The sequence below is a fragment of the Manacus vitellinus genome, unplaced genomic scaffold (assembly GCF_001715985.3).
Source record: "Manacus vitellinus isolate BGI_N305 unplaced genomic scaffold, ASM171598v3 scaffold_92_pilon, whole genome shotgun sequence".
In the NCBI taxonomy this organism is placed as follows: Eukaryota; Metazoa; Chordata; class Aves; order Passeriformes; family Pipridae; genus Manacus; species Manacus vitellinus.
The window spans coordinates 129534-153132 of NW_021940877.1; the positions used below are offsets into that span (position 1 = coordinate 129534).

At 48.7% G+C, this 23599-nt stretch overlaps 1 protein-coding gene across 1 annotated transcript in view; it reads left to right on the plus strand.

Annotated features, from left to right (window-relative positions):
* Positions 1–8775: 8775 nt before the first annotated feature.
* Positions 8776–23599, plus strand: part of EIF4G3 (eukaryotic translation initiation factor 4 gamma 3) — a 108179-nt gene continuing 93355 nt past the window's right edge. Inside the window, exons 1-3 of the mRNA XM_029965222.1 lie at positions 8776–8793; positions 13635–13710; positions 21482–21610. The gene's annotated coding sequence lies outside the window, so the exon portion shown is untranslated. The remainder of the gene's footprint in view (positions 8794–13634; positions 13711–21481; positions 21611–23599) is intronic.

The window sequence follows — 23599 nt, forward strand, 5'->3', positions numbered from 1 at the left end:
AAATTAGTGCTCAGTGCTCCACTTAGTGTCACTTTGTATAAAACTGTGCCCACCAGAGCACCAAGGGGTGGAGCTGTATTAATTCATCAGCACCAGGCTGAACCTTGGCCGTGATCTCTCCTCCCTCCCTGTCCCCAGTGCTGGCAGGCTCCTTTCCCAGAGTGCTTAATCCCTAAACCACAAAAAGGACAATTTAAAGCCCCTCGCCTGCAACTTGGCAGATAATGTGGAATTGCAGCCTGACCTGTGGATAACCTTGTCTTCCCTTGGAGTTCTCCCTTCCAACCCCCCTCCTGCACATCCCTGCTTGGGCCTCACTGCACGTGGTGTTCGTGGACACGGCTGTGGAGGGTCAGATCCCAAAGGGACAGATCCCAAACATCCATCCAAGCCCTGGCTTGGCTGTGGCAGTTGGTTGTCGATGTTAAACAGTCCTGGGAACGTTTGTAGGGGTGTAATTGTATGATTTGCACCCCCTCCTTAGCAGGGGGTGGTTGTGCACCGCCGGACACGGCTGGTGGTGGAAGGGTGCCCTTCCCAAAGCGTGCTTCCAGAGGCAAGGCAAGAGCTGACACGTTCAAGGTGGTATGTAAAACATCTCCTGGAAGCTTCAGCATGCTAATGAACTAATGGCACTGAAATGAATTGCTAATTAAAGAATTAGAAGGCTTCAAATCAGGTAGTACCATAGAGAACAGATCTCAGTGTTGAAGGGAAAATCTGTTCTCAGATCAAGTGTTGCTTTTCCCATTATTTCCTAATTTTTTCTTTGGTAAATGCATAAGTTTTGTGTCCATCTTTGGGTTTACTGGCCCTTGTTGCCTTGAGGCTCTCGTGGTCCTTGTGATGTCTGTGTTGGTTCTTGCCCATCTGCTCTGCAAAGGAGCCATCACTGCTCTCCTTCACCTGCACAGCCTCCATCCCTCAGCAATGAGCCACATCTTACCAGGATTCACCTCCCTGCTGTCTCACACGAAGGACAGAAATAATCCTGGAGAATCACAGGGCTCCTTGTGACTCCAGCTGGTGTGAACATGCCCGTTGCTTTCCTTCCTTTCTCACAGCTTCAAACCCCACTTTGGCCCCTCAGGCCGTTCTCCCAGCTCCACCAGGGCTGCAGTTTGGTGGAGGTGTGGAAGCAGGAGGAAGCAGGGAGGAGTGTGCTGTGGAGCTGAACCTTGTGCCATACCCAGCTCCTCTGCTAGAATGCAAAAGAGGCAAAGCCACGGAGCAGGACGGGGTGTTCTGCCCCGGCTGAGAAAGGCACCGGCTTCTGTTTCACAGGGTCGACTGTGGGGTGTTCAGGGGGGCTTTGGTGGATGTAGTTTCATGTTGGGATTAAAGATGTAGCTCTGAGCTGCAGATGGAAGGGTGGATCTGCCTTCACTGACCAGGCTGTGTCTTCACACCCTGGTCTCAAATGTGATGGTCGTGTGAGTGTTTGACGATGATTCAACGGCTCACGGAATCCATGGAAAACTTCACCCAGCCAAGAAAAAAAAGAGTTTTCTGTTGAGTCACTGGGCTGAGCTGGGTCACCAAGGAGCCTTGTGATCCTTAGTCCTTCCCGAGGGAGGTGGCAGAAGTTCTGGGTGCCACCATCTAGCTGGGTTGGTTTGGGATGCCCTGGAATCTGACCTGTGACAGCCCATCTGTGGCAGGGCAAGGGAAGCGCTGGGCTGTCAGGGAACAACATGCCTTTGTTTTCTTCCCTTTCCCAGGGACAGTGGGGCTACTCCATGACCTGGAGTTATTCCCCTTTGCCCCTTTAGTTAACAGTGCTGCCAGAAGGTTTCTGAGTGACCTCCAGGGAGGTGGGGGGCAAGGGGAAAATCAGCTTTTAAACCTGCAATCTCCAGCACCTCGAAAGTCTCTGTTTCTTTCCCTACCTGGCCACCCAGGCATGGACTGATAGAGGAATTGCTGGATGTAGGACTTGGGCTTTTTCCCTGCTTCTGCTGATCCAGGATTGTCCCTTGTGCAATGGAAGTGTGAGATATGCATTGTAAGAGCCATGTAAAATAGCAGCAGCCATTAACTTCAGTCACTTGGCACAATAAATTACTGTTATTATTGTTATTTATTAGTTTTATTTTGCTTGAACAGATATGAGGGTTTTTTATGTTGGGCTGCAAAGTGAGCTGTTGTTCTAAGGTAGGCATTCTGCTGGCTGACAGGTGGTTTTAGTTTTGTCAGGGCCACAAAAAAATAAATATTTTGGTGACAGGGAAACTTCAGAGCTTTGTCTCGTTTCAGGGAATAGCAGGGATGTAATAGCTGCATAAAATCCTCTAATTAAAAGAAGCAGCTGAGCTGTTTAGGCTTGTGAACTGCCACTAAAATGCTAATTACTTCAGTGTGAGAATGTCTGGAAAAGCTTCACCAGGAGTCATGAGGGTTTCTCCTGTTTGAATCAAGTTCCTGGGTTATGTAGAATTCCAGAATGGTTTGGGTTGGAAGGGATCTTAAGGATCATCTCATTCCATCCCCTGCCATGGGACAGGACACCTTCCTCTATCCCAGGTGGCTCCAAGCCCCATCCAACCTGGCCTTGAGTAGTGTCTGGAGCAGCTAATCCATGAACTGCAGACCCTCCAGCATTTTTGGGTAGGAGTCCTGCTGCCTTTGGGAGAACATGCAGGTGTTTGGGTCATCTCAGAGCACAGACGGTGATTCAGCAGCTGCTGCCAACGATGAGCATCGTTTTTGGAGAAATATCTGAATTATTTTGGAGGAAAGATCACTGTTTCTGGTCAGCTAAAAACCTGCTGCTTACCCAGTTTAGGTGATTTTTACATTTCTGTCTGTATTTGGAGCTGGCAGGTTGTTCATTGCTGGCTTGGGCAGGTCTGGTCAGCTCTAGGGAGATGACAACAGGGTGGCTTTTCTGTGATGAAAGGGAAAACTAAAAGCTGTGAGTTATTACCTTGATCTTACTGGGGTTCTCAGCCCTTGTACTTTAAGCTGAGCGAGCTGAGATTTTTGGAGTGGGTAGTGCTCCTAAAAAGATGCACATGGGCCTGGGGAACAGCATCTTCAAAAATCCTCTGGTGGCCTCAGGAGCATTGCTGATGGTGTGTACGTGGTTAGGGTATAGCACAGCAATGCTTCATCTCATTCCCTAGTGTGTGTACCTGCCCCTCCTTTCCCAGCCCCATCAAACCTCCATCCTTTGACTAAATCTTCCCAGACTTGCAGGATTTGTGGAGCTGGTGGCTGTTGTGCTGTGAATTCGGGCACTGTTACCATCTCTTCCAGGGAAATGATTTCTTAAGGGGGATCTGCTTGGTTCTCATTTGGGAGTGCAAAAAAACCCGTCTGGAGAAGCATCTTATGCAGCAGTTTGATGTTCCTGGAGAAAAGGAGGCTCAGGGAGAACCTTCTCACCCTCTGCAACTTCCTGACAGGAGGGGGGAGCCCGGGAGGGTCGGGCTCTACTCCCAGGGAACAAGGGACAGGAGGAGAGGAAACAGCTTGAAGTTGTGCTGGGGGAAGTTTAGGCTGAGTATTAGGGAAAATTCCTTCATGGAAAGGGTGGGCAGGCACTGGAAGGGGCTGCCCAGGGCAGTGGTGGAGTCCCCATCCCTGGAGGTGTTCAAAAGGCCTGGGGATGTGGCACTTGGGATATTGGCCCCCCTTGGTCCTCTGTAACTTAGAGCAGACTCTGCAGAGCTGGGCTGCTTTTAGTGCTGCTCTCCAGGGCTCACCCTGGGGAGCCTTTTCCCCCACCTGAGTGTTTGGGGCTGTTTGGGAGGTACCTGGCCCCGGGCTGTGGCTCGAGGACAGTCAAGGATCACTCAGAGCAGCAGGGACTGTTGAAGACAAATGGGGCTGCTCCAGGTTCCTGAGTGGTGTCTGTTCCTGCAGCCTAATGGGAGTTTCAATTAACGTGGACAAGTGCAATCATAAATAACCCTCCTAAAATGAGATGGAATTTTAGGGCTACATCAGCATGTTCCCCGTGATGCCGTTGCCTCTGCGGAGAGGTAATGCCATGATTTCCAGCTGAAGGGAGCTGATGGCATCTATTGACTTTTCCATCTCTTAGAAGAGTCCATTTATTGTGAGAATAAAATGTGAATTAGAAAAATATGGAATTGGCTGGTGTTTTATGGAGGAAAAGAGGACAAGTCAGCTGGTGAGAAGTTGCCTGTGGCTGAGCAAGGGATGCTCTCCTGGCACGTTGTTCACTTTGTGTTACCTGAGCTGGCACAGACACGATCCAAGGAGCCTCTGTGGCTTTTTTGTTAATTACTAATATTTCACAGCTTGGTTCAGACCTGGATTTAACCTTATCCAGGCTGTGCTTTAAAAACCCACTTCTGGGAGATGCTGCTGTTAAAAATAAAGATACACCAGAGTTCACAGTTCCAGAAATATTCTGTTTTGTGGCTTCCAGACTTGTCCTCCACACACCAACACCCCCCTTCAGGGAAAATCCCAGCAGGATTAGCAGGATTTAGACAGGGTTTCTTCCACCCCAAACAACCTTTGCAGGTCTCAGCTGAAAATAGCCAGTTTGTCTCCGTGCTGGGGCTGCAGTTGAGGGAGACAGAGATGGAGTAACAAAATCAGGTTGCCCTTAGAGACACATTTGTATCGAGCAAAGCATTGATTGGGTTTTTGTGCCGTTTGCCAGGATCTGGGTCCTGGTTCCCCCCGGGAACTCTCTCAGGGCTGGGGGAGACACAGGGGGGTGAGGCGAGGTCTGGGTGATTGATGAGCTCTGAGTGAGCTGTCGCCCGTGCTGGTTAATTTAGAGATTCAAAACTGAGCCTGGAAGTAATGAGCTCTCCCTAATTAGGTGCTTGTGTGCAGGTGGAACTATTGCAGCTGGTGCTCCCAATCCTGCTGGTTTGTATTGGAAAGCATGACGGAGTGAGGGGGGTGCTGGGAATTCAGTTCATTTGCAGCAGAGGGGTGGGTTTTTCCTGTTACCTTCCCCTCTAACTCCCGCCTTTCCTTCAGCATTCCCACTTGGCTCGGCTGTGAGAGGTATCTCACGTGGACCAAAACCTAAAAGGAAAAGGGCTTATAAAAAAGAGAGAAAGGGGATTTTTTATGTGGACAGATAGTGGCAGGAAAAGGGGGAATGGTTTAAAATGCCAGAGGGCAGGGCTAGATGGGATATTAGGAAGGAATTCCTCCCTGAGAGGGTGGGGAGGCCCTGGCACAGGTTGCCCAGAGAAGCTGTGGCTGCCCCAGCCCTGGAAGTGTCCAAGGCCAGGTTGGGCAGGGCTTGGAGCAACCTGGGCTGGTGGAAGGTGTCCCTGCCCATGGCAGGGGTGGGACTGGATGAGCTTTAAGGTCCTTTCCAACCCAAACCATTCTGGGATCCTGTGATACTTTGTGGAATGGATATTTAAAAAGGGTATAAGTTGGAGGATTTTAAGATATGCTGGGGTGTAACCAGGATGTGCCCCTCGGCTGGGGCTGCTGCAGTGTGGCTGGAGCAGGTTTGCTCAGCCAGAAGGGCTGGGGCTGTGCTGGGGGGCTGTGCCCCCTGAACTCCAGTCACACAGTTGGACATGCCAGCACCGCCATCCACAGAGATCCCAAACCCACCCACAGAGATCCCAAACCTATCCACAGAGATCCCAAACCCATCCACAGAGATCCCAAACCCATCCACAGAGATCCCAAACATGTCGGGGCTCCGAGGGGAGGGGAGGAGTGATCTGTGTAGCTGGAGGAAGGAGAGGGACAGCATGCTGTTCAGTAAGCATTTGAAGGTCACAGTTTCCTTTCAAGCTGCAATTTTCAGCCTTGGAAAGCTTGTCTTCCGACAGGCATTGAGGTTCACTGGGATTTGTGTGCCCCTTTCCTTTGGAAAGCTCTGCCTGTTCCCATTCAGCCCCGTGCAAGCACAGCTCAGGGACCATTGTGTGGCAGACAGCAGGGAAGGGAAGTGTTTGGGATTATTTGGAAGCTGGTATTGAGATCAATGATACGTAATTAGGTAAAAAGCTCAAGATGAATTTCAAGAAAAGTTTTATTATGGGATGTTTATTATGAACGTTTGTTCAGAGGCATAAGCTGGGATAAGCAGGGAAAGCCTCCCTGTAACACTGGGATCTGGGCAGAGCTCAGGAGAGGATGATTTAATGAGGAGCACTTGGATGGCAGAGGGATGGACAAGCCCTGTCACTTCCCGTGATCATCACGCAGTTCAGCTGGGGACCAAGGCACCAGTCCTGTACTCTGGGATTTCCAACGAGGCCATAAAGGAGCCCTGAGACATCCACTATATTTATGTAGGTGAATTCCTGTTACAAAAGCAGAAGATAAATACCTTATTTAAAGTATTGTTCCAAGTATAAAACAGCCCATAAACAAGAACTTGAAGAGAATTGGGTGTTACTGTTTAATACACAAAATACACGAAGGATTAAAGAGGTCGTTGCACAAACACTTCGTTGATCCACTTAAAATTTATATGTTTGATAAATGGCAGCTGGGCTGTGAACACTAACTACACATGTGGCACTGAAGAGCTTTATACTGGGCCATAAAATGTTGGAACAAGCTTGCTAATGGCTTTTGCCATCGGATCCTTCTGGGGATAAGTCATTAGGGAAGGTGGTGCATCCTGGAGGTTTCTGTTGGCAGGAATGATGCACTGCTCTGTTACAAACCTTGGTACTTTTAAACCATAAACCCCATTTTTGCCTATTTACAAACACCTTTTGTCATGTTCCTTTATTTTTAAAACCTTTGGCTTGCCAGAAATACGTCTTTGGACCAGATTTAAGTATTAATTATTAAGGTGTAAAGCTGACAAGGTCTTTTAAGGAATTCCTCACCTGCAGCCCTTAACTGTGACCGTATCCCTGAGTGCTCATGCCAGCAAAAGAGTTGTATTTGTTTTTTCCCTGGTATAATAACAATAAACACCAAACACTGAAACAGCAGTGCCCCACTGGGGCTTGACCTGTGGAACAGTCAGGGCTCGGAATTGTGCTTCACTTTGACATCTCACCATATTGCTCAAGAGCAGTTGCATCTGGCTAAGAAAATGAAAATAAAAGCAGTGTTTTCATACAGAGGCCACATCATTCTTGTGAAAGTGGCCCCCTTATCAGGAATCCACCAGCAAAGAAAACCCTGAGCAGACAAAATAAACCCCAAACCCACCCTGAAATGAAACGTGATCTCTGCAAGGATGGGAAATGGGATATGTCGTTGGGTGGAGGCTTTGGAAAGGTTAGAGAAGGCTGGCATTTCATTAGGTGGGTTTTAAGTCTTTAAATGTTTTCCAAAATCCTTGAATAATGTTGGTCTTGATTTTTGTAATATTAATTATCTCTCATTTGTTATGAGCACACTCAGCTGTGGTCGGGGGTGCTCGAGTCCTGTAAGAGATGAAAACGTGGAGGTGACAAGGACATGAGGGAAACCAGCATGTGCCTGTAATTAAGGGCTGGATTCTGTGGATACACGGGGGGATTGAATTCTGGTCACCCAGGTAACATCAATCCTGCCTTTTCCTAAGTTTGGAGTTACTTGCTTTGTGACCTGACTTTTATTTTCCTTGGATGAAGTCGGTTTGGTTGTCACTTTTCAGCGTGGAGCAGGAGGATGACATTGGTTTTATCTTACACGTTATTTTTTTCCCAGGTGACTTTCACTTGGGGGTTGATTTGGGGTTTTCTTGTTGTTTCGATTTGTTTAAAGGCTGTAGTTTGCTTTACCAGCTTTCCTTCCCCAGGCTTCTGAAACATGATCTGTCAAAAGAGGGATTGATTTTGAAGGGGGAGTTGATGGATGAAGTGGTTGCTAAGAGCAGAGGGTCGTGGTGCTGAGTTTGGGGGTAGTGACTGGAAAGCAGAGGCAAACAAGCTGCAAAATTTCCTGCTGAGGAGTTTGTGCTGCCGTTTAATCCTCCCCAGCACTGGAGCTTTCCGAGCTCCTCATTCCTTGCCATGCAGCTTTCCAGACCACACTGTGCTTCAGGGGAGCTGATGTTTTTCCCTTATCCGTGCCTTTATAAGCCTGGCTTGATTGTTATCCCATATAGACTTGCTAAGAGGAGCACGATGCTGCCTCCCATCCCTTCTGCGCCGCGGGCACAGTGGAAAAATTGGGGAAGCAGAGGGATTTCAGCAGCCTGGATGCACTTGGGTACCAAACCCCAGCAGAAGGGCATCGCTGAGGCCCCCCTTGCGCTGCCTCTTTAAGAGCTCAGGCTCTGCCTGCGAGGGCGACAGGCAGGAAGAGCTCCGGAGCCAGCCCGGTGTGGCACGGCCGGGATGCGGCTGGGATGGGCTCCGCTCGTGGATGCGGGGAGAGGACCCGGCGCTGAGCTGGGATTTTCCTGCCGGAGCTCTCGGGGATCTCAGTGATGGAGCTCTCGGGGATCTCACTGCCAGAGCTGTCTGGGATCTCGCTGATGGAGCGCTCCGGGGCTCGCTGACGGAGCTCTCCAGGATCTCGCTGGGGGAGGTCTCTGGAGCTCCTGTCAGATCTGTCTCTCCGAGATCTCACTGTTGGAGCTCTCCGGGATCTCGCTGCTGGACCTTTCTGGAGCTCGCTGACAGAGCTGTCTGGAATCTCAGTGACAGAGCTCTCTGGGATCTCACTGTCAGATCTCTCCAAGATCTCACTGCTGGAGCTCTCTGGAGCTCACTGACAGGGCTCCAGGATCTCAGTGCTGGAGCTCCCTGGAGCTCGCTGCCAGAGCTCCAGGATCTCACTGCTGGATCTCCCCGGGATCCCTTCGCCAGGTCTCTCTGGGATCTCACTGCTGACCTCTCCGGGATCCCACTGCCGGAGCTCTCTGGATCTCGCTGCCAGGTAGGACCGAGCGTGCCGAACAAAGGCTTCGCCCCGCACGGAGGATGGTGGAGCTGCCAAGGATGGGGTGATGCCGGGGAAGTTCCAGCTGCTGTGACTGGCAGAGCCTCTCCCTTTGAACGTTTCCAGAGCCCGAGCGGTTTCCCAGCCGGCTCAATGGAGTGTTTCTGCTGTTGGGGTTTCACCTCCTGCATTTTAATTGCGCGGTGAATAGAGGAGAGGCTGCAGAGGAGAAACACGCTCTCCTAAAGCTCCCTGCCATCACAGCCCTGCCTGCTCAGAGCAGCTTTGTAGATTCCCTGCTCAAAAAAAGCTGGAAGGAATGCTCGAATTTGATGTGGTTTCTTGCCCTCCTGTAATCTCCCTTGATGGTTTTATCTTGTGTTTTTTAATACACAGTTTCGGTACAAGCAGGGGCACGCGTGGGGATTATATAACCCTGGGCATGGCTGGTGGGAGACTGTTTCTGGGCAGGGATGAAAATTAGGAGTTCTGGAATGGTTTTGTGAAAGGCACCCCTGGGGACCGGGGATATTTTTATTCCTGTGAGAAGGTGCTTCCTCGGAGCTGGGAGGGGAGGAGAGGCCAGCAGTGCCTGCTCAGGGGAAAATGGGTGGTAGTGGCTGAAATGAGCTTAGGTGAGAAGCACTATTCGAGGGAAAATGAATCCATTTTGGGAGGAAACATAATGGAGTTATTTCTTCCCCCCTCCAACCTCAGAGGCAGGAGCAGAGCAGGAAAACCTGTACAAATTCCTGCTTAAGAGCTGATTTTGCTGCGTATTTCCAGGTCGTTCATTGCTGGAGCAGCACACAGGAATCTCACAGAATTGCAGTTTTGTAGCATGATTGGAACAAGCAGAGAAATGTGATACAAGGAGGAGATTTCTGCAAGGAATTCCTCCTGACTGTCATTTCACTCAGCATTTGGCAGTGCCTCTGATTGCTCCAGCAGCTCTGGGCTGGATTTGTTTTCCTTAATTGCTTTACAGAGCAGTCTCATATTCCCCTCTCCTCAGAGTGTGGCTGTGGCCGTCTAATTAAAAGAGATTCTCCCCTTTTTAGGGAGATTTTTGGTTTCCAGAAAAATTCTGTTTGGTTTCCAGCCGGTGTTCCTTTTCCCACCGGGTCTGTAACAGCTCCCAAAATTCCCCAGCTTGTAATCCTGCTGCAGCCAAATGGGGACTGGGTGGAACTCCCATTGCATCTGTGCCTGCATTTATTAATGTGCCAGAAGTATCTCACTTAGGTGAGATTTTAAATATATATTTCATGAGTTAATGAGCCCTGAACAGCCACGAGGAGGATCCAGCGCCGGCGCTGCCCGTTGGCTGCCGTCCTTCTCCTGGATTCTGGCATGCTGCTCATGGAGGAGGGAGAGCTGTAAGGAGCAAAACACAGGCTGCAGTTCCTCTTTACTGACCTGATGGTTGCAGAGGTGGTTTAAGAGATTCCCCTTGGATATAAGAGGTTGCCCTTGCTCCTGCTTCGTCGCTCTCCTTGTCTTTTCTCCCTGCAGAAGGAGCTCTGAAAACGGTGTGAGGTTTGGGTTATCTTTGCTTTTCCACCCCTCCCTCTCCCTTCCCAGCCTCCTGGATCATTTTGGAGCATGGCTGCACAAGTCAGTGACGTGGGTGGCAAGGATATAGGGGAGGAGAAGGAAGAGGGAGGGCACAGGATGCTCCTGAATTGGATCTACCCATGCCAGAATAGTAACGTGAAAGAGCTGCCCGAGTTATTCAGCACATCCTGGTGTTCCTGCCTGTGGGGAATCCAGTGCTGCAGTGGAGCCAGACTGGTTGGACTTTAATTCCTGAACTTGTTTGTGTGTGCTGGGGCTGTGGGAGGGCAGCAGTCCCAGGGGTTGTGCTGCATTTTGGGCTGTGCAGCCCTTCACGGCACCAAAACCTCTGTGTGAGTGCCCTGGCATGGTTTGGGACGGGATGGGATGATGCTGCTGGATGAGGTTCCACTTCCCACCTGCTTGCCCTGACCCGTTCACCTCCCATGGGGAGTCCCCGTGCTGTCACTTAACCCACTTCTAGGAAAGAGCCTCGTTAGCACGACTCTGATGAACTTTGCTGTCACCCTGGCTCACTTCTCCCACAGTGACAGCAGCTGTTATCCCAGGATGGGCTCCTTTGGCAGGTGGACGGAGAGGGAAGGTGGGGATTTCCTCTGGGGAGCCAAAACGAGCTCTGGGGGGGTTGGAGGGAACCAGGGAACTTTCCACTAGCCCAGCTCCTTGAGGGGAAGCAGGAATCTCTCCACTGGCCCAGCTCCTTGAGAGGAAGCAGGAATCTCTCTCCACTAGCCCAGCTCCTTTCAGGGAAGCAGGAATTTCTCCTCTAGCCCATCTTCTTGCAGAGAGTCAAAGTTGGGTGCTGGAAATATTCACTTTCCCCAACCATTATATCTCATTAAGGCTTACTGGAATTTAAGGCATTTTGCCCCCCTCAGTCTTGTGTCCAGGTCAAATCCTTTGGCAAAAAGGACTTAAAAGGTTTCTTTTAATTTTAATTCTTCTGATGAGAATCATCCCATTCTGGGAGTGATCTCAAACACTGACCCCAAACTCTGCAGATCCCTTTGAACTGCTCCTTCCTCCAGGCAGCTCTTCCTGGGTGCAAAAAGAGCGGGTGCTCTGCTCAAAGAAGATTATTTCCTCCTGCCTTATATAAGTTCTAAAATAAGAAAATAAATCCCAACCTTGTCGAGGATGAAACCGTTTTTCCAAACTCCGGAACGATCCCTTTTGAAGCAGCGATTGCTTCCTTAAATTGTCAGGGCTGCCTGGAGATGGGAAATCTCTCAGTGACACAAGGGGGGCAGCTCCATCCCGGGCCTTGGGCTGTCATTCCTGTCACAGGGATGTTCTGGGGCTGAGGGAACAGTGCTACAGCAGGAAACACGAGTTTTAATTCTGCCTTACAGTGTGTTTCTAATTCTCCACTCCCAAATTTTGGCTTTCTGCTGCTGTTTTCTTGCAGAACTCAGGCACAGATCCTCGGGATGAAGGCTGGGAGTGGTGCCTTGGCTCTGCTGAAGTCTGTGTCAAATCTTATGGTTGTTTTGCTGAGTCAGCCAAAATCCCCTTTGGTTGTTAAAAACCTCTTTCCTTGTGAAATGGCACCACTGGGGACTGAGCTGGCAGGGCTGGGGGTGAGGATGAGCCTTGGACCCTGCCAACAAATCCCTGCACTCCTTGAAAAGAGGCAGAAAGAGGTGGAGGGGGAGTGAGCCCATCCTGGGAACCAGTGGGGCTGCATCCTGTTCCTGGTTTTCCCAGCTTGGAGCTGTTCCTGGGCTGTGTCCTGTGTCTCACCTGCGGGATGGACAGGACAGGACTGACTGAAGGTGTTGTGAAGGTCAGGGCCGGGCCCTTCCCAGCCTAATCCTATCAGGCCAGGTTTTTATCACGTCTGGTGCTCAAACACTGAATATGTAACAAATTTGGGAGGGTTTAGAGCAATTTCTGAGCCTGTTGGTGAGGGAGGAGCTTTCCAGTGATGTGTTCAGAGCCAAAATGGTGCGATATTGTACATTTAATTCCGTATATTTGTTTCTGATGCTGTAGATTTGCCTAAGTGCTGCTCAAGGAAGAGTTGATCCAGCTTGGGGGTGCTGGGAACAGTCAGCAGGGGCAGAGCAGGTTGTGTCTGAACAGTCCTGACATCAGCCTTAAAAACTGGTCCCATTTTAGGGGGAACAGGTTGGATTCTGTACCTCGGGTCGCTCTTGAGTGTTGTCAGCACTGGTGGGGTCTGTCCTGTCGCTGTGATTTTGGTCCCTGCAAAGCTTTGGGCAGCAGAATTAATTTGGAGATCAAACTTGTAGTGCAAAGATTCTCTTGAAAGACTCAAACTAATCTTCTGGGCTCAAAATTTAGCTTAGGACTGTGTTTTTCCTTGTTTGAACAAAATCAAGAAGTGTTTTCATGACTATTTAAAATATCCCACCATGTTAACATGTGAGGTTTGTGTCTTGCCTTAATCAGACTGTTCTCATTTTCCATGAGGTTTTGATGTATAAAATATAAACAGCAAAAAGGTGAAATCTGATTATGGCATTTAGGAAAATTTTTCAGTAAGTGACTTTTTCTTGACAGATACATGCTGGGCCTAAGGCCACAAGGTATTACCTAAGCCAGGCTTTTTTTTTTCTTTTAAATTCCTGCATCCCCTTGTTTTAGTCCACAAATAAACCAGATTCTAGCTTTTTTTCTTTTTGAGCATAAGGTCTTTTTCCCTTTTTTTTTCCAGTCTAAGCAACCTCTTGTGTTTTGCCTTTAAATCCCCCTGCAGCAGCTCCTCGAAACCTCCCATTTATCCGACAGCCCCTTTTTTTTTGGAGGGCAGAGGAGGAAAGGAGTCAATGGGTGAGGAGAGGCAAACAAGGAAACAATTCCAGCGGGATTCCTGCCTGCTTAGCAAAACAGGAGCTGCCATTGTCCCGGGGCCCTGCTGGTCAGCAGGGTTTGTCCTGCTGAATGCCGGGGGGGCTTGTGGCTCCTGGGATTTTTCCCTTACTCTTCCAAATAAAAGCAGGGCTGGGGGATGCTCTTGACAGGCCCAAGGTTTTGTGGATTGTTCAGGTTCCCTCGCTGTGTTTGTGGGAATGGCCTCTGGAGCCACACTCTACTCCTCTTTGGGGGGAACCTGTGGGGTTGGAGCTGCCAGGGCAGGGTGGCTCTGAGTCCTGGGGGTGGGGGGGTGTCCTCTTTGGGAGAACCTGAGGGACTGGAGCTGCCTGGGAGTGCTGGGGTGGGGGGTGTCCCCTGGAGGTGTCCCCACATCCCAGCCCTGCCTTCCAGGCTGCTTTCCTTGACCTGCTGTGTTGCAGAATCCCCCGAGGTCCTGTCCAGCAGCCCCTCGAGGATCGGATCTTCACTCCGACCGTCTCCGCTGTGTACAGCACTGTGAGTATCTGCCCAGGCCCCCTCCCTGGGGCTTGGGGAAGCACATCATCTGTCATGTCATGGTCTATTTTATATCAACTGTATTGTCATAGAGTTATTGAAAAAACCTAGTGCAATTAGGAGCCATACAACTAAAAAACATACGTTTAAAAAGATGCAACTTCTCTTTGCCTCCTGAAATAAATGGTGCTGGATAAAGATCCTTTTTGTTGCATGTGAGCAGGGAAGGGAGAGGGCTCAGGAGGGGGGAACCAGGTGGGGGTCAGGCTCTGCTCCCAGGGAACAAGGGACAGGACAGTGGGAAATGGCCTGAAGTTGTGCCAGGGGAGGTTTAGATTGGATATTGGGAAAATTCCTTCATGGAAAGGGTGGTCAAGCACTGGAAGGGGCTGCCCAGGGCAGTGGTGGAGTCCCCACCCCTGGAAGTGTTCAAAAAAAGTTTGAATGTGGCACCTGGGGATGTGATTTGCTGGAAATGGGGATAGTGGCCAAAGGTTGGGCTTGATGATCTTGCAGGTCTTTTCCAACCTTAATAATTCTGTGATTTTATGAAGACCCTTTTTTGTTGCACATGAGCAGGAAAGGAAGAAATCTTGGGAGGACTTGTGGGTCCATTCCTCTTTCTAAGTGTCTCTAGTTTTATTTAGCAGATGGGAGAGTGGGTTTTCCCAACAGTTTCACTGGAGTGACAATGTTTGGGCCATATATTCCCTCTGTGACTCCATCTCCTTCCTTCCCCCTGCATCTCAAAGACTGACTTGGAGTGTGTTAGTGGCTTCACATTTCCAATACCTTCAGAGCATCAGAGAAATAATCAAGGAAGATTTGTTTCCATGTGAAAGCATTCCATTACACAGAGGAAGAAATTTGTTAATAGTAGATTGAATATCTATAGGTGCCTTTGGCTCACTGTCCTACATGTTTGTTAATGTATAATATTGATTATTGTGGAATTTTAGCTTAGAAACACAGTGATGTTTATTTGTGAACACATGATAGTGTGTTCATTTTATTCATTTCTTTTTTTTCCAATGGCAATAGCTGGAAGCCCAGGGTTATTTATAAGCTTTGCCTAATCAGCACAGCCCTGGGAAAGTTATATTTTGCTTTTCTGGTTGGGATAGTGCAAATATTTTTAATGCCAAAGCAAAAAATGCTTTTAAGCTGCTCTTTTAATTATTTGGAAATCAGGAAGAAAAGCTGTAGATGGGATAAATTCACTGTATTTTATGCAGTAACATAAGCTGCTTATAGAAGACATAAGCTGCTGGGTGAGGTTTTCTCCTCCTCTGTTTGCAGGAGTGACTGGGAATGGGGTTGTCAGCTCTGGTTCCATGTGGGGGGTCCTGGGCTGGAACATCTTTAGCCCAGGGAAGCTGTGGCTGCCCCATCCCTGGAGGTGTCCCAGGCCAGGTTGGAGCAGCCTGGCACAGTGGGAGGTGTCCCTGCCCATGGAATGACATGAGCTTTAAGGTCCTGTCCAACCCCAACCATTCCATGATGATAATCTTTGGTCCCTTCCCTTTTTGGGTGCTAGAGATGCCTCTTCTACCAGAGCAGCTGCTGTCAGGAGGTGCCAGGCTGAGCTTTGGGCTCAGGGTGCCAGTGCTGCCAAGTGCCCCTTGGTCCAGGCAGAGACTCAGGTGACACTTTTGGGAGCAGAAGGACTTGGGCTTGGCCATGGATGGTCTGGTGGGCAGCCAGCCCTGGGTTTCCATCCAGGGGAGCTGGAAAGGTTGGGATACAACTCCAGCAAGGGTTTAGGATTTAGAGGTTTGTTGTTGACAGCAGTGAATAACAAACCCAAGCTGCAGGTGGGGTTTGATTTTTTTTGCTCTCTCTGTCCTCAGTATCTGATACATGGATGTATGTGTGGGAAAAAACAACACCAAAGGAACAAATTAGGAAGAAATTCTTCCCTGGGAGGGTGGGCAGGCCCTGGCACAGGGTGCCCAGAGAAGCTGTGGCTGCCCCATCCCTGGAAGTGTCCAAGCCAGGTTGGATGGGGCTTGGAGCAGCCTGGGCTGGTGGAAGGTGTCCCTGCCCATGGAACAAGATGATCTGTGAGGTCCCTTCCAGCCCAAACCATTCTGGGATTCTGTGAACATAAATGTACAAACAGTTGTAATAAATAATTCAGTTTTTATTGTCCTTTATGTACCTCATACAGCACTTAAAAACCACTTTAAAAATATCTGAATTCCTTTTAAAGAGGGTTATTTTTTTCAACTCTCTCCTCCTAAGATATAATGCAGATGCCTGTGGGGAAAATATGACTGTAAAAATTTAAATTAATGTAAAATAGAAAAGTAACTGTGAAGAATGACCTAAAATAGCTTTTCAGTGTGGAAAAATATCACTCCTTGCTGTGTTACAGGAATAGAAGCCAGGACTGGGAGCGTCTCAGTTCCAGGCTGTAAGAAAGCACAAGTTTGAGAGAAAATATCATGTTTTGGGGAAAGGAGAGAAATTTCTCAGCTGGATTCCTTTTGGGCTTCCATTTGAAGCCCCAGGCAGTTGGCAGATTTAGAGAAGTCCAGAGAAAAATGAATTGGGATGGAAAAAGCACATGATGGGAGAGCCTTGACAAATTCATTCATGAAAGGTCTTTGTTACACAAGTAAGAGCATCGGGGATTTAAGGGCTGGGTTTGCAACAGATAAATAACTTTTTAGTTGACGATTTTTATATATAGCTTGCCTAGATTTTACAAAAAAACCTAATTGAAGGTGTGGAAGGTCACCATGGAATCACAGAATCATTAAAGTTGGAGGAAAGACCTCCAGGATCATCCAAGTCCAACCTTGGGGTCCATCCTCAGCACCCAGGGCTGCTTCTCGCCTTCCACGGTTGGTTTGCTGGGTGGGATCTCACAGGGATTATGGATCAGCGTTTTCAGAGATGGGTATTTTGAGAGGGTGGTTGGTTTGGGAAGAGCTTTGGGGTCTGAAAGCACCCCGTGGTGACTCCGAGCTGCCTCGGTGTCCCCGTGTGTCGTGCATGGGATGGGAGGACAAACCATTGGAGGCTGCGGCAACCCCCAGGTGAAACCCCAATTTTTAGTTAGATAAAGATGAAAACCAGTTCAGTTCTCCTTCCCATGCCTTTCCACATGCCTTATCAGGAACTTAGTTGCACATTCCAGAGCTGGTTTTTTCCAGAGCTACAAAACTGGGAATGGAAAATCAAGTGGCTTCCAGAATGAGCCCCAGTAATAAAACTAAAGCAGAGGAACAAGTCCTCCTGTAGGGCAGAGACAGGAGCTGAGGAGGAGGCCAAGTGGGATGCAGTTTGAGAACTTGGAGATGCTCAAAATTCCCAACAGAACTTTGGTAGAAACTCTTTCTCAAGGAAATCATAATGGTGTTAAAACCAAACCCACCTAAATTCATCATGTGTCGTCTTTGTTTATTTAATAGTGTCCTGTAGAAAATACTGATATTAAGGAAGTTGTTGGATTGGTTTTTTTTTTTAAGTAAATCAATCTAGGGTAGAATTATTTTAAAGCAAATCACAGTTGGAAATAATTATTTCAATGAACTAATCTTGTAATAATTTCCCCTCATCAATAATGGAGACACTCTATCAAAAGAGCTAGATTTGGACATAAGGATTTGGGGTTTGCCCTTTAAGCAGCTTCTTGCCTGGTGTTTCCTAATTCTTTATATTGCAAGAAATTAGGATGGTTACTCGTGTGTCTGCTGTAAGATGCCAGAACTATAGAGTTTAGACGGGGAATAAAAATGAAGTTTTGTTTCTGTTGTAAGTTATTTCAAAGAAATATATTCAAGAGAGTTTTTTGGGTTGGAGTTTTTTGGAAGGATGTTGACTTCTAACAGCAGGGGAACTGCACCCATGGTACCATAAATCCCACAGGCCACCCCTGTGCCCAGAGAAATGGGGCTGATTTTATTGAAATGAGATTCATGTGAACAAATGACCGGGAGCAGACGCTCCTCAAATCCAGCCTGAGTTGGGAACTGGATAAGAGGAGTAACTGTGGAAATGGACATCCAGTTTTTGCACAAATCCCCTTTTTTGGCAGGTTGTGGTGGAGGTTCCCAGCTCCCTCAGTAACATGCTGTGATCTCAGGTGCTGAAACTCAGACCAGAAATACTTTGGGATAAGCTGAGGAGCCACACTGGGACCTGAGCAGCCTGGGCCAGTGGAAGGTGTCCCTGCCCCGGAATGGGATGAGCTTTAAGGTCCTTCCAACCCAAACTATCCTGGGCTTCTCTGGTTGACTCCTGGGTGTGAACTGGTTAGAAATGAGTGTTAGTGAGAGGTGCCTGTGTGGGGAGAAGGGTTTGTCACCTGGTCAGGGGCAGCCTTGAGCAGAGTCCCTGGGCCTGGCTGGGCCCAGCACTCCGTGATTCGCCTTCGTGTCCTTTAAGGGGATCTTCCTGCAGTGAAGAGAATCCTGTAGGGAGGAGATTAGGGAGGATTAGCTGCTCCAGCCACCCTGTGCTTAAAGGAAGGATCTGGGTCAGGAGGCCGGCGCGGTCCCTGCCTGGCTGCAGAGTGTGCAGGAGGGATGCTCAGTTCCTCACCCCATCCCACCCCTGCCACGGCCAGGGACACCTTCCACTAGCCCATGTTGCTCCAAATCCCATCCAACCTGGCCTTGGACACCTCCAGGGATGGGGCAGCTTCTGAAGTACCTGAAATCAGGTACTTGGTAGGGGGAAGAATAATCCCAAACTTGTAAATGGTGCTAAACCCAAAAGATTTAATCTCAAAAAGAAAATCAAGAATTCCAGACTGAGTTTTTATGTCATCTCTCCTGTGTTTACTTCCTTTAAAACACAGGATTAATAAGGCTTCTGGAAAACTAAAGTGAGCCTCTTGGTACTCAGGGAAAACAGAAAGTGATGCTCTAGCAAATTAATATGTCATTTTGTGGATCTGTTTTTAGGAGAACAATTTAATCTATAGATTTAAGGGGGATATTTGCTTCCATAGTAATCTCAGACCATTTAATAAAGGGCAAACCACACCCCAGGGTGTGGTGATGGGAACAGGCATCCCAAAAGGGATGAGCTTGGATAGGCTCTCCCTCATGGATTTGTTAACAGTTATCAAATGGACACACAAATGCAGCAAGTTTGTTTTCCTTTATCACCTGTTGTCATTAAAATCAGCATCTTACATTTCATTTTATTTGTAAGTAATTTGTGGTAGGAAGAGGAAGGTGTAGAAACACCTCCTTTGCTGGTGCTGCTGAGAAAGGTTCTCTCTGCTTTTCCTTCTGCTGGAAGGACCACCTGATCTTAGGAGGTCGTGGAAGGTCAGTGGTGGGTTCCCATGGGATGCTGTCCAAGTGTGGTGTTGTTGGTAAGATTTTATAATTGTTCTGCTGCCTTAATTAGGCTTTCAGGCAAATTTTAGTGGTTCCAGACCTGTGCCCATCATGTATCTGCTGCTTCTCTGCTGCACTGCACGGGGATATCTCGGGCACCATCATTCCAAGCAGCTGCACAGTTTTCCTCTCAGTTCAGCTTCCAGATTCCAGACCCAATCAGAACAGCATTCCTTGCTGTCTTTAATTAACCTCCATCTGAGGTTATTTTCCCTATGGAAGTGGTGGAGTCCCCATCCCTGGAAGCGTTCAAAAGGTTTGTGGATGTGGCACTTGGGGACATGGGTTAGTGGTGGACCTGGCAGTGCTGGGGGAATCATTGGATTTGGTGATCTTGGAGGGCTTTTCCAACCTAAATGATTCTAATATTCTATTCAGTGATTCTGTTTGTGTGTTGTAATTCCCAAAGAGGACTGTTGATTGCTCACACTGACCTGGGGTGTTATCAGTGCCCCTGTCCCCTCGTCACAGCTCCGTGTGGACACGGGGGCTGTTGGAGCTGAGGATTTCTGGTTGTGGATCAGTGAGCACTGGTGGGTGTAGGGAGGGAAGAGCTGGCAGTGGTCCAAGTCCCACAGCTATTGCAAAATAACCTCTGTTTTACCTCAAGAAGTGACATTCAGGGAGACATGCTGGTGCTGAGCATGGACACAACCTGCTGATGGGGCCGTTGATAGGAATGATTTCCTTGTATTTTGTGTTTCCTTTGCTTCCTTCTCCCCCTGAACTGCATTATTTGATACCCATCATTCACAGTTGCTGCTGAGCCCAGACTGCTGCACAATTGACATGACAAGTCTCTCAGGGTTGTCACAGGAGTCAGGGAAGAGACTTTGATTTTCTCAGGGTTGGGCTGTGGAAAGTTTCTGATGGTCTGTCAGGCTGACTCTGGTTCTGTGTGCTCACACCTGCCAGCAGAGATCAGCCCAAAGGGAGAGATGATTCATCCCTGGCCAGGGGCAGGATCCCGTTGGGGACAGAGGCTGAGCTGCTCTGCCTGACCCACCCTTTCCTCTGGTGAGCACAGGGCTGCTGTAAATCTTCCCTCAGGGAAGGATCCTGGCCCGTTCCCAAGCCCAGAGCAGTTGCAGGTTGTGGTTCTCGCTGCTGGCGCAGCCCTTGAAGTGGTTCAGGGACTGGAAGGACAGACATCGATACTTGGAGTGCAGTAAAATGGCTCGGGAAAGGCAATTAGTGCTGCACTCTGGGACTTCTGCTCTCGTGCTTTGCTCTCTTGGAGCTTGGGGTGAATAGTCCTTTAGAGGAACCAGGAATTTCCTTCTTTATCTGGGCTGGGGAAATCTGTGCACACCCATCTGTCTGCAGTGCCAGGGACCTGCGTGGGGCCTGCAGTGCCTGTAGCTCAGGGGGCAGGGTTAGGTGGGACACTGGGAAGAGATTCTTCCCTATGAGGGTGGTGAGGCCCTGGCACAGGTTGCCCAGAGAAGCTGTGGCTGCCCCAGCCCTGGAAGTGTCCAAAGGCCAGGTTGGATGGGGCTTGGAGCAACCTGGGGCTAGTGGAAGGTGTCCCTGCCCATGGCAGGGGGTGGGATTGAATGGTCCCTAAAGTCCCTCCCAGTCCAAACCATTCCATGGTTAAGTGGTGCTTTTCAGCAGACAAAATGCATGAGGAAAGGTCAGTGAGAAGCAAGTGCTGCATTTCTGTGAGTTTTAACCAAATCTGCCAAAATTTAGTTGTGTTGAACTGCTGGGAGGCGCCACCTGATAGTTATGGGATTCTTTTTTTCCTTTGATTCTCCTTTTTTTACTAAAGCAACTCTATAAAATGTATTTAAAATAGTTCCATCACGAAGACAGTCCAGGGGAGCGAGTATGTGTGCTGTGAACATATTTTATATTTTACTTCATGTAATGTTTTGATGAGTATTTTTTATGGAAGCTGAGAAAGGAGATAAACACACATGCAAGAATTGGCTTTGGTATTTCAGTCTTTCCTCCTGCAGATACCAGGGTCCTGTGCAGTCCTTTCTTTTTCCTTTTTGGAGGAGAATGTGCAAATCTCCCCCTTACTGTGTGTTTTGGGTCACTGGTAGTGTGTGTCCCTTTGCAAATCCCAAGATTTTCAATATGGCTTCTAATGGAGGGACCAGAAGGTCCCAGGCCTGAAGGCAAAGGGATATTGCAAAGCAGCACCACAGCAGGAAAAATCCAGTTCCTACAACGTTCCCACCAGTGACTCCAGCTGGTGCCCTTATTTTTTGATCCTTCCCCATTTTCCTGAAAATATAATAACTTTGCAGCCTTTCCCTTAAGAGATATGTAGAGATAAATATATATATATATATATACATTTATGAAGGTGCTGCTCGCTGCTTTCTTATGAAGATTTCAGTGTCTCTGCAGACCTGGTTACTAATGTTCTGTTTTACTAACAGTTTATCTCCACACAGGTAACACAAGTAGCAAGACAACCGGGTCCTCCTGCCCCATCCCCTTACACTGCACATGAAATAAATAAGGGACACCCAAATCTTGCTGCAACGCCACCGGGACATGCCTCGTCCCCTGGGCTCTCACAGGTAAGACCTGGCGTTGGAGCAGAGCATTCCCAGCCTCCCTCTTCTCCTCTTGTCCCATTCTCAGCTTCTCTGCTCAAAAAATTGAGTTGTGTTGTCCGTGACCAGTGTGGAAATTAAGTGAAGAAAGGGTGTGCACTCAGACAGCACTTAGATTAGCACACTAATACCATAAATCAGTAATTAAATACAAGTTTATCAGGCATTAGTTCCTCGTTGAGTTTGTAACAGAAACTAAAAGCAGCTTGGAAAACGATGGGAAGTACTCATTGATGAGGAATATGCTTTGCTGCTGGATCAGGCACGGCCTGACTTCCAGGTTAAACTGCCCCATGTCCTCTGCCAGGGATTTTCCATGGTGAGTGTTTTGTTCAGGATGCTGCAGTTCTGTAATTCTAAGAAATGGGTCAGGAAAATGAGTTGGACAAATGAATGCTCATGAAAGAGATGAGATAAAGGGCTGGTTACAGAAAAAGTCCAGAGGAGATAAATGGGAGTTATAATAAGAATGGAGAAATAGAGGTTAGTGAGATATGTGGAATGAATTGGTCTCTTTGTAGTCTTTATTAGATAAATATTCTGCAGGGCTGGAGTGAGAGTGGAGAAGCTTATCTGAAAAAGGAGGGGGCAAAGGAGGCAGGGAATGGGGCGAGAAAGGGGGGCGAGAAAAGATACTGGGATGGGGGAGTAGGGTGCATAAAGAATGAGGTGTGAGATAGAGGAAAGCCTGGTGTTCCCTGTGCTCCTGGGGAATTTATACCTGTTGGAATCAAGTAGGAAGATGTGAGTGGGTCTGCTGTGAGGGGAGTGGGTTTCTGAGCAGGGGGAGGCAGGATGGCACCGAGGGGAGGGCTGGGAATGGTGGGAGAGCCCTGAGCTGGGAGAAGGGAAGCTCCTGAGTCCTGCCAGCCTCTTCAATCCCTCTAGACCAGGAGATTCCTGAAAACAAATAAGGTCCTGGAAGGAACACTTCACCTGAGTGCTGCTCATCCTGGATAAAAAGTGGTGGGAAAAGTGGAAACTTGTGATTGTGTTTGGGACTGCTCATCCTTTGTGGGGTGGAGAATCTGAGGCTGAAGTATCTCCTCAGGATCATACGTAGCTTGCAGGCATTAGTCAGCAGTGCTGGAGCTGTTCCTTGCACTCTTCCTGCATGGTTTTGGAAGTAAAGGCTCTGGATCGAGCACTAGGCCTCATGGAGCAGGGAGGACACAGAGCAAACCCTCAGGTGGTGCCTGGCTTGTGTCATGGATCAAGACATTCCTTCCTGGTAAACTTCAGCCACACAGGGAAGCTCATCATGCGGGAGATAAGAGGGGAAGAAAGAGAACATTTCAGGCAGCCTCTTTAAAAACTGTTCTAATCAAGGGGTTTCTTTTCTTCCCTGAATATTTTCCCGTTGAGTCAGTGCTTACACAGAGAGTGGGCTTGGTGCCAAACCCACTCCAGCTCCTTTCCTGTTCTGCTGCCTCTTGCTGTCTTGGGAGTGAGTGTCAGATTGTGTCACTGCCGTGCTGCTTGGAGGGACCTGGGAGCCTCCAGGGCTCCAGGAGGATGTTTGTGCTCCCAGTGTTTGGGAACAGCCTTCACGTGCTTGGGGAGAGGGAGGAAAAGCAAGAGCCAGGGTTATAAGCCGGGTGAGCATTGGGCATTGTGCCCCTTGGGGGCCAGAGGGCACTGAGGTCTGGGGAGCTTTTCCCCAGGTGATTCCTACAAAGGTGAGACTCAGTAGCAAAGCAGCCAAAAGGATGGTTCCTGTTCACTCCCAGCACTTCTGAGCAGGTGTTGGCACCTCAGGTGACCCTCTCCCTTGGAGCTGGAGGTGGTGGTGAAGGTTGGATGATGATGCCAGGCTGGACAGGGCTTGGAGCAGCCTGATCTGATGGAAGGTGTCCCTGCCCATGGCAGGGGGTGGAACAAGGTGACCTTTGAGGTCCCTTCCATGAAGAACCAAAATGGAAGTGCTTACACTTGGGACACTCCCACCAGTAA